Source organism: Cornus florida, unplaced genomic scaffold (genome assembly GCF_030987335.1).
Source record: "Cornus florida cultivar Cherokee Brave unplaced genomic scaffold, ASM3098733v1 CherokeeBrave_3.0.0_Hap2_Chr03, whole genome shotgun sequence".
Taxonomy (NCBI): domain Eukaryota; kingdom Viridiplantae; phylum Streptophyta; class Magnoliopsida; order Cornales; family Cornaceae; genus Cornus; species Cornus florida.
This window is the reverse complement of record NW_026775573.1, coordinates 58,068,364-58,081,241: the sequence shown is the minus strand read 5'-3', so window position 1 is coordinate 58,081,241 and position 12,878 is coordinate 58,068,364. Positions and strand designations below refer to the sequence as shown.

At 37.1% G+C, this 12,878-nt stretch overlaps 1 pseudogene; it reads right to left on the bottom strand.

Moving 5' to 3' along the window:
* Positions 1-12,878, bottom strand: part of LOC132301638 (uncharacterized) — a 41,719-nt pseudogene that overhangs the window by 5,911 nt on the left and 22,930 nt on the right.

Below are 12,878 nucleotides of genomic sequence, written 5' to 3'. Positions count from 1 at the left end.
TAAACAGTCATAAATGTTAATATTCCTTTCTGTCTATGCTTTTGTATTTGGAGTAAAGTTGCAATGATGATTAAATGATACTAGTTATTATTCTAATGTCTTGTTTTTTATTTGGTTTTATAACTCTGCAACATTGTTCTTTTATAGTTTATTAGTTATGAGTTATGATTTGTGTTTTTTTTTCATTGTGAGATTGATAAAAAAATAATAACACTCAGTAATTTTTAAAGTACTATATCATATATATATATATATATATACTATTCGCCGTGTCCCTGCCGTGTCCGTGTCCTAATTTTTTTGGATTTTCCGTGTCGCCGTATCCGTGTCGTGTCGTATCCATGTCCCATATCCGTGTCCGTGCTTCTTAGCTTCCTTATCAATACAAAGAATTGTTTAGAAGGAAGACGTTTAAAATGGTATAATGTTATTGCTCAATATTCCTTTGCTATTGAACATATTAAAGGAACTAATAATTTTCTTGCAGACTTTCTCAGCAGAAATTACACAGAAAAAAATAACAGTATTTCTGTTTCCACAGATGAGTGATTGAGGTAAAAAACCTCAGAAAGAAGGTTGGACTACAGTCGTTAAAAAAGGCGACTAAACCACCTGTGCAACCAACACAACTATCACAACAATGGTATGTAGTCTTTGCAGGATTCCAACCAGGCATCTATGCATAATGGTATGACTGCCATACTCAGCTAAAAGGTTTTCATGGGTCATGCTTCAAAGCTTACGACACACTTGCAGAAGCTCAACAAGCATTCTACAATGTGGGTAAAGCTTCACAAAATATTTTTGCAAATTTTGCAAAACGCCAGGAAACTGTAGACGTAAAAGACTTTTACAATCCTGGACTTCCAACCTATATCTATGATGCAATAAATGGGGTATGGAAAATGCATCAGTTAGACTGCAATAAGAAATTCAGGCAACACCTGAGTGCTCTTACTTCTCTCATTGCTGAACAAACAACTATGACCGAAGAGCTTAAAAAGCTTTGCGTCCAAATATGTCTAACAATTGACTGGGACAAAGATTTTTCTTTAACTCATATAAATTGTTTTTTAAAGCTTGCCCAGTTAGTTGGCGAAAATGATTTTCCACAAAACACTTCTGCGAAAATCAATAGAATATGTCTTCTTGAAAAAGCAAAAGACATGTTTCCTCCTAAATTGGTTAAAATAATCCTCTCCAAAATAGATGATCATTTTAACACAATTTCATCATTCTATCTCAATAATCATGAAGAAATAAACCATTTTGACATGATTTATAATCGACAATTTCCAAAACTCACTCTTTTTATTGTCCCTGGTTTTGAATGGTCAATGGACCCTGTTGATTGGGGAGTAATTAATAAATTACCTTCTCCTCTCATGACTGCACATCTTGGAATGCTTTCCCAGCAATGATAAAATCCATGATTTACAAGACTACAACTCATTGGAAATTCAGTCGCAACATGACATTCTGGATCTCCAGCTCTCTTGGTTCGCGAGAGAAAACAAAATTTTTTTAGCCTTACCAAATCTGGTTTCTCAAAACCATAGAAGATAGTGAATTCGATCATCATCCATTATTGAATTCATCTCAGATTGCCGACAAGATTAAACCATTTGAGTTGGCGATTAAAAGCCTTTTGCACCTAAAGCATAAAGCTAATATAGTCCGCATCTCTCAAACAGAGGATATCTATCTGCATACTGTCTGTGACGGAAGAAGACTTATTGTCACCCAGCTCTTTATGGACTATCCAGAATATGGTCCTGCACAGCGTCTTGAGGCCTCTGAATTTTTAAAACAAATTCAGAATTTTGCCCTCGACGTACACCCTGACGTCATCATGGTTGCCGAAAAAAATGAGAATGACTGGAACGACCAGTTTGCTCAAAGCCCAGTCAGCAGCCCTCCTTTAGATGAGTATGAACTCCATAATCTCATCAATGCCATGGAAGATTGACATCATCTTCTTAATGATCGACTACACATTACTTCAGCACACGACAAGAAGAAATGTCAGATTTACTACTCATCAACAGTGAAAGTAGACGACACACTATTCTTCAACAGTGAAAGGTGCCGACATATCACTATTCATGAACAGTGAAAAAGAGATTCTATCTTATCCAAACACTATTCATAAACAGTAACATGTACTTTTAAGTTCTTTTTAAACTGAAGCTCCATCGAGCAATAGGTATCGGTTTTCTATCTGAAGTTTATCTGAAGTTTTCATTTTCTCTTTGCTCTTTCCCTCTTGTAAAACATTCTCAGTTTCGATCCACCCCTCTTACTAACCTATCTAGGAGGTATCATGATGCGAATTTATGTAAATATGTATAGGGAAGAATGTTAGGTAGTTATGAAATAACATATGCATAAAGCGAGTAGTGGAAATACGAATGTGAAGATTGATATGTAGTAAGACTAGAAAGTAGAAATGGTCACATTCGTGAGATGGTTGGAGTAGCGCCAGTTGGAGATAAAATCAAAGAAAACCGGTTAAAATGGCTTGGACATATACAAGGAAGACCTTTAAGTGCCCCAATTAGAAAGAGTGACACAAGTCCACATTGAGGGTAATACTATGGAAAGAGGAAGGCCAAAGTTACCATGGGTTAGTAAGGAAGGATATGGAAACATGCAGTTTGACAGAGGCCATGGCCTTGGACAAAGTGGAATGGAAATATAGGATTCATGTAGGCGACCCCAAATAGTAGGGAAAATTGTTGTTGTCATTGTATATTCTCACCTATGCTATTACTGAACTTTTTTAGACATAAATCAAACATCTCAAGAAAAGCACTTTGATTTGATTAGGGCATGTATTGCCCTACAAGATGAACTCCATTCTACTAATTCTGCTTCGGCAACTTGTGCATTTCAGCAAGATGAACACCATTCTGTTGTGTCAAGGAAAGACACATATTTAAACTAGTATAATGACTTTTGCCAAAGGACAAAAAAAAAAATTAAAAAAAATAAATAAATCAAAGGCTTTTGCCATCTCTACTAATTAAAACTGATATCTTCAATTAACGATGTTGCCTAAACAATGACTCAAGAGGGGGGTGAATTGAGTCTTTAGGCAAACTATTGTAGTTCTTGGCCTTTTTCTCAAACACTTGGTGTGCAATCAAATATAGTAATTAAAATGAGCAACTACCAAATGTAAAAGAGATAGGGATAGAGAGATGTAAACACCAGGACAAGCGATTTTCTGTGGTTCAGCCCCTCGTGCCTATATCCACGACTCGAGCACCACTCTCGAGATTTTCAAACCTCAGCTATTAAGACCCTTACAAAGCTTCACAAGCTTGTTTCTTCTTTGTTAAGTGAGCACCTCCCACCTAGACTTCAAGGGTTCACCTACCCTTTTACAGCAATCTCAAAGATATACAAGTTTGAGAATTGAGTACAAGTTGTATTCTCTTCAAAGAATCAACCTATACAATCAAAACTCTCTTTCTCAAGTAGTAGAAAACTCAACTCTAGATGATTGTGGCTAAATTGTAAAAGATATACAAATGTGTATCACACTCTAGCAATGATCTCTCTAAGAATATGAATGAGATTGTAGAGATCTTTGGCTCTCTTTAGCTTTCAAAGAATGAGAATGAATGAGCTTAGCTTTTCAAAATATTTCAAACGTTTTCTCAATGCTTGGATTCTTCCCGAAAGGATAGAGTGCTCTCTTTATAGCAGGAGTGAGAAATATAACCATTTGGCAACATTAGAGTATGTTTGAAAATTTTATTCTGAAATCCTCAACAACCATAGACGTCTTCCTATGAAGCATAGACGTCTAAGAGACTTTGAGCCAAAATACGCACTCTCGGTACTTTTGAAAAAACACGAAGATATAGACGTCAATCCTGAAGACTATAGAAATCTCTCTTCTAGTTCTGAAATTGTCTCACTCTCGATCATTTCTAAAATCACAGAGCCATAGACATCTGTCCTGAAACAGAGCCGCCCATCTATACATTTTCAGAAAAGGTGAAAGGATAAAGTTGCTTGCTCACAGACGTTTCTCATAGGTGTCTTACCTTTATCTGAAAATACTATCTCGGTACTTGGCCAAAACGCTAAAACATAGACGGCTGTCTATTTTCATAGACATTTGTTCTTCTAGGATTTTACAATTTTAAGTCCTGAGGCCATACAGACATCTCCTTGACATCTTAGTCACTTGCATTCTCTAGATATGAGCTTGTATAAGCACATAGTGACTGTCTCATAGTCAAACAACTATCTTCCCCTTAAGATATATTTCATCCAAGTCTAAGGATCAACTGATCAAGTCATCCTAGGGTCCATGTATGAAATGCATATATAAATAATTTTAGTCCTAATTCAATTATACTGCCCTAGACTACATTTACCACTTTACAATCAAGTCCTAGCACACACCCACCTATACTACCCATGTCTTGAACTTTTGTGCTCCTTTGTCATCACGATTTGACTACTATGTCATTCACAAGTAAAAGACCTGAAGCCCACGATTATGTAACAAAATCCATTAGCCCAAGAATACATATTATCACATACTAATCAAAATAGAAAAAGAAAAAAAGAATACATATTATCAAATAAACCCTAATCTTTTATTAGCCCAAGCAAATAATATCACACAACCCTAAAGTTCACTTTAGTTCATTGTATTCTGTTCCAGAAAAGACATCATAGTGGCAGTGCAGTCTCCAACGCAACAACCACCACCAACCTCATTCACCGGTGATCGCAAGGATTTCACCCTCAATCAATGCCGACAGCGGGGACCAACCTTACTCGCTGATGACTACCACAGCCTAGTCATCCAACAAGCTCTCTCTCTCTCTCTCTCTATACACACACACACATCGTATCCATCTCTCATCTAGTTTCTCCTCTCATATCTCACATGTCAACATCATTGAAGAATCACAAACATCCTGATGGAGATTGGGAATCAATGAATACCGTGTCTACGAGCTCAAGCTCACTGAAAAATTGTCATGTCAAGACAAGCTTGAACTTGGTTATGATAAGCTCGTCCAAACACAAGGCGAGCCTAGACACCTCCTTGGCTCAGCCGAGCTGAGCCAGAACATGGAGCTCAGTTTGACTCAGCACATCTGCAGCTCTACTCCTCTAGCCCAAACCTACCATTGAAGTCCATTTCCATAGTTTACAGTGAAAAGAGTTAAAACACTTCTGATTGATCATTTTCTACATTCACACTCGAGAGTCCTGTATATGCTGTTGATCCTACATGTAAACTCAGAAGTCGTGTATATGCTTATTTAGCCAGAAAGGGTCTATAATCAATTTATGTGTTGTGTATGTTCATGGAACCTTCTTTAGATGGAGACACCATCATAAGAAGAAGCAACAGTTTCATGTGTCTACAAGGTTGTTTGAACCAAATGGGAGCAATTATTCCATCAAGGAGGGATCAAACTGCATGGTAAGCAAGCAAGAATTCCTGTTTTGTCCAAACTGTTGATTATCTGTTTTTATTTATTTATGTATTTATTATTATTGTTATTGTTGTTGTTATTATTATTATTATTATAATTTATTTTCCTTTCATTATCTTTGTAAACCTACTACACTAATCAACTATTTCCATCTTAATACCAGCCCTAATTTTCCAATTAAATGCCCCTCCATAATTGAACTCACTAACTTTCCAATTAGACAACCTACTTTACCCATTAGTTAGTGTCAACACAACAATATCATTAAAAATTATATAAGGAGTAAATTCATCCACAAGTGTTATGATTAGATTCAATCTCACAGAATGGAAAAACCAAACAACAGGAGGCAATATTGAAACCTTGAATACAACTGACCCAGTGAGCAGAGTGGCAGAACTCGTATATGACATGCCCTAACCAATGTTTTGTGATTTACAGCACTAAAAAATACCAAAAAGTTAATGTCTAACAGCTATAAAGAAATCCATTTTGCTATATCAAAATAAAAAATAAAAGAAAAATACAGGAAGGAGCACTCCTTACCTGCTGCTTCAGAAAACCATTCAATTTAATCAAAACCTATGTTACATGGAAACATGCATCAGGCACATGTGTATATTTAAGTGTCAGATCTAAAATCCCAAACATAAAGACATATGAGGGCATGGTTAAATTTTGATACTAGTTAATATTCTTCTTTTGTTTTCTAGAGTAAAATAATGTTTTTATGTAATATGCAATGTTCAAAATAGTTATTTGACTCATTTTGAAACAATAATGTAACAAAAAGAACACAACAAGAGGGTTTTATGCACAATTACATAATAAACTTGACTTATTCAATATTCTTGACAAATGCATGTCCAACTTGAGGTGTCTGACACTTATCCCATAGTCATGAACAAGTATTATTGGTCATAAATGAGTACTTATCATTGGTAGTAAATGAGTTCTTCCTGCATTTTTAAAGAGTCCATGTAAATAGATCTTAGCTAATTATCTAACTTTGGTTCTATCTCCATTTAGAACAAAAAGAGTTTGGTTCCGTCGTGTGTTTGGGATTTTGACAAAACAAATCTTCTAGTAAGGACCCATTGTATAGTCAGTCTTAAACCTGTCCTATTTTTACAAGATATAAGCGACAGAGAGCATAATATTACTTCTATATATGAATTTTTCTTCTCATACTGAATTAGATACTTACATTTGGCGCTTCAACATATCATTAGTCGAAACACCTTCGGCAGCCGGGGTCCTCTCAACAATAAGACCTTCCTATTAGAAAAACAGTATAAAGGTAAACCAAACAAGAAATGGATCGTCTACAAGCACATCAAATTGCAAAAACAAAAAAGAAAAAAAAAAAAAAATTAATATGATAATGATAATAGAAATGACCTATACATCATTAGAAACCTTGCTCCAAAATGAAAGACTGGTTGGGGATTTAATAAACCAACCTTTGCGAGGTAAAGGTTCCTGTGATCATGATCCTCCTTTTTGGTCTTCTCCACTTCCTTATCATGAGCTGATTTCTTGTCCAAAGCCTTCAAGACTTTCAATTGCCTACCTCTTAGGAAGATTCCCAAACCAGCTGCAGCATTGGCTGCTGAAAATGCAGCATCAGCAGCATCCACTGTTTTAAATTTGAGAAAACCAGTTCCTCTTGGCTGCCTGCCCACATGTACAACAAGATCATATGGAAATATAGTTAATCAACAGAGGTATTATAGTCTGTAAAGCTATAAATTATCCCATACTTGGTCACTTGATGAGGAACTGAGACGAGGGATTGTACTTCTCCAAATCCAGAAAAACGTTGTTTCACTTCTTCATTATCGATATCAAAAGGAAGGTTTCTTATAAAAATTGTTCTCCACAAGTCATCTTCTCCTTCTTCCGGTTTTAGATCTGTTGGATCACTTTTGCCAGAGCTTCCAGGCTTTGTTATACCTAATACTATCTATAGATGTACAATTTCGCCCATTCACCCAAAAGAATAAAGACAATATATTATATTTGAGAGACCAAATATGAGACTCTTCCCCATAAAAAATCTCCTATTTCTCTCGCGCCACAGACCCCACCAAATACAAAGGGGAGTGGCACTCCAAGCATCTTTGACTTGGCTCTCCACTATACACCCTTTCCAAGCCTCTAATAAATCAACCGTTGACTCAGGAAACACCCAAGCCACCCCAAAAGCAACCAACAACATAGCCCAAATAGGGCAGTGAAGCAGAAGGTGGTTCAGAGATTCCCCCGACTTCTTACACATACAACACCAGTTCACCACAAACTGACGTCTCCTTCTGAGGTTGTCGAGAGTGAAGATGCTTCCAAGGGCAGCAGAGCATGCAAAGAAAGCCACCTTCAAAGGGGCTTTTGTCCAAACAGCTCTCCAAGGGAAAGAGGGGCCAGGTCTCCATAAGACTTTGATAAAAGGATCTAACCTCAAACACCACCTCTCAAGGATCCCTCCCACACCATCTCATCCATATCCACACCCTCCACCACCTGGTTGTATATCAAGGCAAGGAAGTCTGTAACCTCCATAAGCTCCCAATCATGGAACTCTCTGCAAAACTGCACATCCCAAGTCACCCTTCCATTATCAAGCCAATAACAGTCAGCAACTGCAGCATGTTTGTTCACAGAAATTCTGAAGAGGCTAGGAAATCTACGAGACAACACAAAGTCCCCCCACCATGGCCCTCCCAAAATCTGACGTGCCTCCCGCTCCTAACTCTGAACTGGATACGTTTGCTCATCCCAGCCCTTCGGAATAAGTTTCCAAGATCCCACCTTTTTAAAGTCTCAATCTCCATTCATACCCATTTTAAATTAGAGCTAGAATTTTGCAGCTGTATCTTTGTTCAGAAATTGATTCTTTTACGAAAATATTTTTAAAATATTCAACATGTTTAATATTTTATTAGAATTGATTTTTTTGTCAACTTTTAAACTTTAACTGTTAAATAATTAGTCCATTTTCTAAAAATATAAGAAAATTATTCAAATTTTCAAATAAAAATCACTATTGTTTATAGAATAAACGAAAACTTTAAACAGGATTCAAATTGATTCAGTATATCATAAATTGAAAATATAAAGGGTTAAAATCACAAAAACTCCCTCTACTTTCAAAATCATGCATAAAAGCCCCAATAAAATTAAAAAAAACCCCTGAATTAACAAAACTTATCAAGTTACCCCCAAACCCGGGACCGACCCATTAAATGGGTTGTAAAATTTTCCCAAGGAAAAACCATCTCTCAAGTACCAAACTAATCAATTAGGGTTTTTATTTGAGCATTCAAATCTTGTGTCGTTGCGATGAGGAGACAGTGGATCACCTTCTGTTGCATTGCAATATGGCCAGAGATTGTTGGGATTTGATGATTGGGTTATTTGGGGTTCCCTAGGTTATGCCCTGTTCCTCTAGAGGGTTGATTGAGCCTTAGAGAGGTGTCTCTGTTGAGACGCTCATCAGGGATGCTTGGAGGGCTACCCCTCTCTGTGCTTGGTGGTGCATTTGGCTCGAAAGGAATCGAAGATACTTCGATGGCAAGGAGAAACCCATTTCTATGCTTAAGTTCTCTATTATTTCTACTCTCTTTTGTTGGGTCTCAGGGAGAGATTATCGTTCTGTTGAGGAGATTGTTATTTTTTTGGTCTCTTTGAAGGCTTGAGGCTCTTTATGGTTTTTTTCATCTTGTTTCCTTGGGTTTCGCTCCCCTTTGAGCGTTTTTTTTTATAAAATTCTTAATTATCAAAAAAAAAAAAAAAAAAAATTTGAAAATCAAGGTTTTTTTATTTTTTATTATTTTTTATCAGGGCATTCCATCAATTACTCAATTGACCCTGTTAATCATTCCTTTCCGTCAGAGTTTGACCGACTGACCCAATAGATAGACCGATTGAACATTGCAGAAAGAGAGGAGGGAAAGAAAGCAAAAGTATCAAATAAATACGTGATACCAAATTTAACCTTCAATTATATATAAATATGGAACGAATATTTACTTTTTACAAGTTTCAAAAATGTTTGTCTTTTTTATGTTCCTAAATTTTTAGATTTATTCACTCAAAAAAAAAAAAGTTTCAATAATGAGGGTATACTGGTAAAAAAAAAAAACATAAAAACTCTCCTTTCCTTCTTTCCAACCAAATAAAAAAAGGTGTCACCCCATCTATTCTTTCCATTCAACCAAACAAAAAGTGAGGAAAATACCTCCCCTTCCCTAGGTATGCCTCATCCAGCCCTCCCCCTCCTCACTTCCATCCATTTTTCCATCCCTCCAACCAAATGGGACATAAAACTCTAATTCTTTCAGCCCATAAACATATATCATTATGAACATAGGAGCATTATTGCATCCTTAGAGAGCATACAGACTATTGTGAGTGAATTCTCTCTCTTTTTTCACCATATTGCATTAGATGATGAGAGAAACCTTGTCATGTTGATATATTCAATTTTGAACTTAAAAGAGTCAACAACAATCTTACAAACAGCAAGAAGATGGATGGCTAGCAAAAGGAGAACAAATAAGGAAAAAGAAGCGAATCACGTGAGGAAATATTCGTTGTCCAACAAAAACAAAATTCCAGTTAGAACATCTGAGGTAAGTCTATAACAAAGGTAGCTTATGTGATTCTGAGATATAAGAATCTGAGAATTGTTAGTGGATTGTTTCTGTCTGGCCTAAGGTCCCACGGTTTTTCGTTATTTGAGTTCTACATTAAAAAATTGTTGTTCTTTGTTTGAATACTCTATTTAGTTTTTGTTCGTACTCATGATGAGATAGAGAGAGAGAGAGAGAGAGAGAGAGAGAGAGAGAGAGAGAGACAAAATGTATATTCTGTATATTTCCTTCAGCCCACACATGAGGCTTATATAAAGAACAAGAGTTATACCCTAATTACACAATATTGCTTAATTACACAATAATCCTACCTATTATGGGTAATTACATAATGACCCAACATTATAGAGGATATACATTCTAACCCTCCCCCTCAAGCTGGAGAATATATATCAAATAATCCCAGCTTGAAATAGATAGTCCTTAACCGATTATGACCCAGTGCTTTGGTAAACATATCAGCTAGTTAATCTTCAGACTTCACAAATGGAGTAGAGATGCTACCACTTAATATTTTTTCCCGAATAAAGTGACAATCAACCTTAATATGTTTGGCTCTCTCATGAAACACAGGATTCGATGCAATGTGAATAGCTGCTTGGTTATCACAGAACAATGGAGTAGGAGTTTCAACTGTCAACCCAAGTTCCTTTAGAAAATGTTGTATCTATGTCAACTTACTAGTGGTATGGGCCATTGCCCTGTACTCAACTTTAGCACTAGATCGAGTTACCACCGTTTGCTTTTTACTTTTCCACGTAACAAGATTTCCTCCTACAAATGTACAGTAGCCTATAGTAGATCTCCTATCTGAAGGAGAACCAGCCCAGTCAGCATTTGTAAAACCTTCCACCCTGAGATGACCATTTGATTTGTATAGTAACCCAAAACCTGGAGCTTGCTTGAGATATCGGATAATCCGAAGAATAGCAATCTAATGTGGCATTCTAGGAGCTCCCATAAACTGACTTACAACACTAACTGCATATGAATTATCAGGTTGAGTGATAGTGAGATAAATTAATTTCCCAACAAGGCGACGAAATCTGCCTGGGTCATTAAATAGATCACCCTCATCAGACACAAGTTTTGTATTTGAATCCATAGGAGCATCAACCAGACGACCACCTAACATACCCGTTTCTTCTAGCAAATCCAACACATATTTGCATTGAGATAAACTTGTACCTTCCTTGGATCTAGCAACTTCAATACCCAAGAAGTACCTAAGTTTACCTAAGTCTTTAGTGTGGAATCGATTTTGCAGAAACAACTTCAACTTAGCAATGCCTGCAGAATCATCACCTGTGATCACAATATCATCTACATACACCACAAGAAAAATGAAGCCAGCTTTAGTGCTCAAATGAAATACCTAATGATCGGTTTGGCATCTGTTAAGACCAAATTCTAATGCCGCCTCAGAGAATTTTCCAAACCAAGCCCGTGGAGATTGTTTCAATCCATACAGGGCCTTTTTAAGGCGACAAACAGTGTAACGATACTCCCCTTGAGCAACAAACCAAGGTGGTTGCTCCATATAAACTTCTTCAACCAGATCACCATGTAAGAAGGCATTTTTGACATCTAATTGGAACAACGGCCAATTACAATTGGCAGCAATGGAAATAAGAACCCGAATAGAAGAAATCTTAGCAACAGGGGGAAAAAGTCTCATCATAATCAACACCATAAGTCTGAGTGTACCCCTTTGCCACTAGACGAGCCTTCAACCGCTCAATAGACCCATCTTGAAGGTATTTAACTGTGTAGACCCACTTACAACCAACCGGTGTGGAGCCCGGAGGTAAGGGAACAAGATCCCATGTTCCATGAAGGGCATCCATATCATCCACCATGGCTTGTCGCCAACCCAAATCAGAGAGAGCATCCTGCAAAGTCTTGGGAACAAAAGTAGCAAATACTTTGGATAAAAAACAAGATAAAGAGGATGAAATATGACGGTAGGAGACAAAGTTAGAAATGGGATGTGCAGTAACACACGACCGAATACCTTTACGGAGAGCAATAGACAAATCATCAAGTAAAGGCGTCGGATCCGAAGACTCTGAAGGAGATGGAGGGAGTGAAGTAGGCGGTCGAGGTCGTCGAGTATAAACCTGCAGTGGGACAGCAGAGCGAGGAGGTGCGGAAGTAGGAAACTGAGATGGAACAGTTGGCAAAGGTGGCTCAGAAGTAATATCGAGAGGAGTAGTAGAATTAGAAAAATATGGGAGAGACTCAAAAAATGCTACATCAGCACTAGTGAAATAGCGTTGAAAATGAGGACTGTAACAACGATAGCCCTTATGAGTGCGTGAATACCCAAGAAAAACATATTTAGTGGCACGAGGATTGAGTTTATCAAGATCAGGTCCAAGATTATGGACATAACACACACAACCAAAGATCCGCGGAGTCAGATTAAACGATACGGAGTCGGGAAATAGAACGGAATGAGGAGATTTTCCTTTGAGCACTGACGAGGGCATCCGATTAATAAGATGATATGCCGTAAGAACATCATCACTCCAAAAACGTTTGGGAACATGCATATGAAATAAAAGGGCACGACAGACTTCCAGAAGATGACGATTTTTACGTTCAGCTACTCCGTTTTGCTACGGAGTATAAGTACAAGAGGATTGATGAATGATGCCTTTAGCATGAAAATAAGTCTCAAAGGGTCCGAGAAATATTCTTTGGCATTGTCAGAACGTAAAACTTTAATGGAACACCCAAATTGAGTTTT